At 40.2% G+C, this 5,892-nt stretch overlaps 1 non-coding gene across 1 annotated transcript; it reads right to left on the bottom strand.

The window, feature by feature from the left end:
* Positions 1–2,812: 2,812 nt before the first annotated feature.
* Positions 2,813–2,916, bottom strand: LOC112439749 (small nucleolar RNA U13). The gene has a single exon (XR_003027985.1). It is a non-coding gene; the product is annotated as a small nucleolar RNA U13 (small nucleolar RNA).
* Between the last annotated feature and the right edge of the window lie 2,976 nt (positions 2,917–5,892).

Here is a 5,892-nt window from a genome sequence, read left to right as displayed (position 1 = left end):
GATGCCACTTAAGGTGATAATAAAATTGAGACAGAAGTTAGGAAGGAAAAAGCAACCTGACTTTCAGAGCCCTAAGAGATTTTTATGAGCAAAACAAAGAAAGATCCCAACATTATACCTAGTAAATGCTCTAGGAGGATAAAAAGTGACAACAACCTCCACCAATAAAGTGCAGTCACTATAGAAGCTTTTCCACATCAGAACACTCTGACCTTACTCTGAGAGCTTCTGGCTGCATAATCCTTTCATGGACGTTATATGCACTAGAGGGGACAAGAGCAAGAAGAGAACAAGGCACTGAGTTTCAGAGTGACTAAGGTATAGAAATTCAGAGGAAAAGCAGAGGCAGAGGAGCGATTAACAACAACAACAACAAAAAAGCAGCACAAGATTTGACAAAGAGGCAAGGGGAACAGGAGTGGAGATGGGGAATGAGATAAGAAAGCTGCACATCCAGGGAGAGATATGGGGAGAAATGCAGTGCTTAGTAGATGGCAATAAGTAGAGTTCTGCTTTGAAAAAAGAAATCAAAGGGCAAAAAAGAAAAAAAAAATAGAGAACATATGGGGAAATAACTAGAAAGCAGCTGAAAGGGTTGCACCTGGAAGGAAGAAAAAAATAAGTAACATGTATTCATAACAATGTTTGAGAGAGGGAAGAAAGATTTTCTTCCTCTTCAAGATTCCCATCCCCTCTAAAAATACAGTCACTAAGATGCAGCCATCTTTGTGGTATTCACTCCTCCAATCCCATTTCCCCCTTCTCTGACATTTATTTTCATTCAAGTCAGCTGCCAGTCACTCTTACTAGAAACTCGCCAAATCATATTTCAAGAATTTGTAAAAGACAACGTTCTCGGCAAGGGGGTCTTAGAGGTTGGCTTTTTCTTTTGGTCATGTGGCATCAGGTTATCCCTGACAGCCACACAGCAGCAGGCAAGATGAAACTTAGCTTACAGGTTGGAGCTAAGGGCTCAGATTACTTCCTCATGTGACCCAGTTGGCTTTGCTTTCTTCTGTGGCAGCAAACTGAATCTCGAGCCCCAGCCAGCTGTCACAAAGCTGCCAATGGTCAAAGGATGTCCAGGCTCTTAATATAGCCTGAGGAGCCATGCAAGGCACAACTTAGCCCAGAGAGGGCCAGGATTAGAACCTCTTGTCCTAGCTCAATGCACTTTCACTACAGAAACCAGATATGAGCAGTTGAAACATGACTGTGTAAGATTTGGGAAAAGGGGTCTCATTTACTAGGAGACGACTATTTGGGTAACATTTTTTTTCTTCTTTCTTGCCTTCTACAGGACTAATAAAGTTTTCTTGTTTTTTCTCCCTGCCCTCTCTTTCCTCTTCTCCCCATTCTGGTTTGGAAGCTATATTTCATTTCTTTCAGTCATTTCCATTGATTAAAAAAATACTATGGAACTTCTCAAACACACTCAAATAGGGATAATAGTATGAACTTCCCAACGTATCTGTTGCCTAACTTCAGCTAACAATAAATAGCCACTTTTGTTTCACCTATATACCCACCTACAATCTCACCCCTGATTATTTAGAAAAAATTCTAGATAATACATCATTTCCTTGTATATATTTTAGTATTATGTCTAAAAGATAAGAACTATTTTTTGAGACAGGGCTTTCCTGTGTCACCCAGGCTGGAGTGCAGTGGCAGGATCATAACTCACTATAACCTTGAACTCCTGGGCTCAAACAGTCCTCCTGCCTCAGCCTCCCAAAGTGCTGGAATTACAGATGCGAGCCACTGCACCCAAACAAAAACTCTTTTTTTTTAAGCAAAATTATAATGTTACCATCACATCTAAAAAAATTAACAATAATTCCTTAATATCATCAAATATCTGGTCATTGTTCACACTTCCCCAAATGACTTCTTATTATATTTTTATTTTTCTTCTTTTTTTTTTCCTTTCTTGAGACAGGGTCTTGCTCTGTTACCCAGGCTAGAGTGCAGTGGCATGATCATGGCTCAATGCAGCCTCCACCTCCTGGGCTGAAGAGACTCTCCCACTTCAGCTTCCTGAGTAGCTGGGACTACAGGTATGCACCACCATGCCTGGCTAATTTTTGTACTTTTTGTACAGACAGGATTTTACCATGTTGCCTAGGCTGGTCTTGAACTCCTGAGCTCAAGTGATCCACTTGGCCTTTTAAAGTTCTGGGATTACAGGTGTGATCCACTGTGCCTGGCTTTCTTCTTCTTTTACAGTTTTTGTTTGGATCCAAATAAGGCCCATGCATTGCAACTGATTGCTAAGTATTTTAACTTTCTCCCCACATCTGCACCCATTTACCATCCACCCCATCACTCTCTGTTTTATTTTTAAATTTTTTTATTGAAGAAACTTGGTTTTTTGACCTACTGAGTTTCCCATAGTCTAGATTTTGCTGATTCCATCCTTATACTGTCTTTTTAAGAAAATGTGTTACAGTGTTCCTTGTTATTTCCTGTGAAATGGTAGAACTAAAGGCCTGATCAGATTCAACACTTGGTTGTTATTGTTGGCAACACAACTTAATGGGTGATGTTGCACACATCTATGAGGAGGCACATGATAATGTTCAAAAGTCTCTTCTTATGACATTATCAGACATTGATAGTCATTGCCTAGGGTCAGTAGCTAATTAGGGGTCACAAATGGTGATTTTAAAAATTGCTTCTTTTTTATCTGAAATACTTTTGTAGACAAATGTTTCTTCAATGCTGACAGGTAGATTATATGTAAAGACAAGATAAATTCTTAATTCTCTCTGTTAACCCAATTTTATTTTGTTTTATTTTATTGTTTTCATGTTAGATGGGTAACATGCTGATGTTGTAACAAGGCTGGAGCGTGGCACATCTCACACATGCACGTGAACACCCAATTACCACGCCTATGAACTACAAAAGCATCTAAGCAGATTTTAAATTAGCCAGTTGTTTCCCTAGGATCCTCCAAAGGTGATCAATACAGTTTGTTTTTTTCTTGGTGGAGGGATCTCATGATGAACTAATGAATCTTAACATGAATTGTAAGCAAATAAATAAAATGGTATGGTTTAAGCCATTAAGTTTTGAGATATATGTTACATGGCAATAGATGACTGCAATAGTCCTCTTCCATTTAACAAGAAAACTTTGTAGATAGAAATGTTAAAGCTGGGTGCAATGGCTCACACCTATAATCCCAGCACTTTGGGAGGCCAAGGCATGAGAATCACCTGAGGTTAGGAGTTCGAGACCAGCCTGGCCAAAGTGGTGAAATCCCATCTCTCTTTTTTTTTTTTTTTCCTTTTTCTAGAGAATGGGGTCTCGCTATATTGCCCAGGCAGGTCTCGAACTCCTGGGCTCAAGCTATCCTCCTGCCTCTTGCCTCCCTGAGAGCTGGGATTACAGGCGTAAGCCACCGCGCCCGGCGTGAAATCCCATCTCTACTAAAAATACAAAAATTAGCTGGGCATGGTGGGATGTGCCTGTAATCCCAGCTACTCAGGAGGCTGAGGCAGGAGAATTAGCTTGAACCTGGGAGGCAGAGGTTGCAGTGAGCCGAGATTGTGCCGCTGCACTCCAGCCTGGGCGACAGAGTGAGACTCTGTCTCAAAAAAAGAAAAGAAAGAAAGAAAAAGAAAAGAAGTGTTAAAGCAATTTTCATGATCAATCTTGTCTTTTCTGTTGCATCTGTGAACTGACATTCTAACCTTGATGGGCAGGTGGCATTGCCACGCATTTTAGAAGTTGCCGCCGATTTTGTGCCCATCCACATGGAGCAGGGTGCCTTCAGTCTGACATGTTCCCCACATGTCCCTTCTGGCATTGTTGCTTCAGGAACCAGGCACTGCATTTGTCCCACAAGAATCAGCCCCCAGATTTCCATCCAGATTATCTGATTTCTTCCATTGGTTTTAATTCATGGGTGGCCCATTTACTTCAAATCTAATGTCTGAAAGGCTCTTTATTTCTTTTTTCTAGAGACAAGAAGCAAAGCTGGTCAGTATGTTTCACTCACACAGAAGCCATGTCTAATCTGTAGGTGGATAATTTTGACATTGCCAGAACTATTATTCTGTCTGAATGACTATGATTAGTTTAGGATCTCATTTGAAAATAAGGCAATTACGCTGGGCACGGTGCTTCACGCCTGTAATCCCAGCAGTTTGGGAGGCTGAGGTGGGCGGATCATGAGGTCAAGAGATCAAGACCATCCTTGCCAACATGGTGAAACCCCATCTCTACTAAAAATACAAAAATTAGCCAGACAAAAATTAGCCAGGCATGGTGGTGCGTGCCTGTAATCCCAGCTATGCAGGAAGCTGAGACAGGAGAAAAGCTTGAATCCAGGAGGCAGAGGTTGCAGTGAGCCGAGATCACACCACTGCATGCCAGCCTGGGTGACAAAGCAAGACTCTGTCTCAAAAAAAAAAAAAAAAGAAAGAAAGAGAAGATTCCTTGACATAATAAGACTTATCCATAAGCTATAGTATATATAACTTAGGCCAGAGGGAAATACAATAGATTTATATTCTTTCTAGCTATGTGTTTTATTACAATATCATAGATTATTGCAACAGAGGAAGAACAATAAGAAAAACACTGAAAGAAAACAAAAACAAATATTCAGACAGGCTGCTCATCTCCCGCATGGTGATTCCTTCTGTGGCCAAGTTGCTAAGGCTATGGCTGTAAGAGAGGATGATTGGGAGATGGGACAGTGAGTACATCCAGGAATAATTCTTAGAAATCCTCAATTACGTTCAATAGCATTTTGCTAAACCTCAAGCCTGGTAATTTATACACACACTTATACACAAACACAAACACATTCTGCTGCCCTGGTTCTTCAGCAAAAAAAGAGGGCAGCTTATAGCTGAAGAGAAAGCTCACATTACAAAGACTTCATTACTTTTACAAAATATGCACCAAAGGACATTTCCTAGTGCACTGAGAGCTATTATCATAAATAATTAAAACTAAACTATTCTTCTCTAAATAAATGTATAAAGTACATTGGGTGATTCAGAGCACTAAGCTTTCTCAACATACTGCTCTGTATACTTATAATGCAAGAACCCACCCAGGCCATTAAAATGATATTTCTGGTTTTCCCATAGAGACTTTAGAAAGCAGATTTGGACGGGGCACAAGAACTTAGGATGCTGAAGTCCTTCCTTCTAATTGCTTTTTTCCCTTTCCAGTAATTATTTACAAGAAAATGAAAATGTTTGCAGACATCTTTGCATGAAGGGCCCTTACAGTCGTATTTTACACAAATACATTGATGCATAGTTCAAAAAGTCTGAGTGTTAAGCAACATGACATTTCTCAAGCATCACTGCCCATCGTGGAAGCCATTGTGATTTGTGTTGAGAAGGTAACTTCTGGAATCTTCCTTATTCAAAGAATATAAAATGAAGAGCCATCGTGATGTGACGAAAAGGATTTCCTATGCCCTTTAACCCAATACAACACTCTCATATTTCACTCAAACACTGAATTAGATATGTAATAACTACTTGGCTTGCTTCCATGTGAGTCCTGGAGGAAACTGAAGTTGTCTAGAGGGTCAAGAGCTGCTTTGGATTTCTAGAGTCAGGATCCACTTTTGTTGCTTTGTCAACTTCCAGGCTTACCCGATTTGGGTCTTCTGGAGGTGAGTAGCTTTTAGGAATCTAGTAACCTTGAGGTCTCTAGGGTTAATCTGAATGAATTCAATTCTCAAAACTGAACTTAATTTAAAAGCAGCCTACAGTTAAAAACAGGTCTTTATTCCTGGGGCCTGTTTAAACAAAACTAGACCTGTCCTTTATTCCATTTTTTTTTTTTTTTTTGAAACAGAGTTTTGCTCTGTCTCCCAGGCTGGAGTGCAGTGGTGCAATCTCGACTCACTGCAAC

This window comes from Pan paniscus, chromosome 3, assembly GCF_029289425.2.
Source record: "Pan paniscus chromosome 3, NHGRI_mPanPan1-v2.0_pri, whole genome shotgun sequence".
NCBI classification, from domain to species: Eukaryota; Metazoa; Chordata; class Mammalia; order Primates; family Hominidae; genus Pan; species Pan paniscus.
The sequence above is the reverse complement of the archived record's forward strand: the minus strand, read 5'-3'. Positions and strand labels throughout refer to the sequence as shown.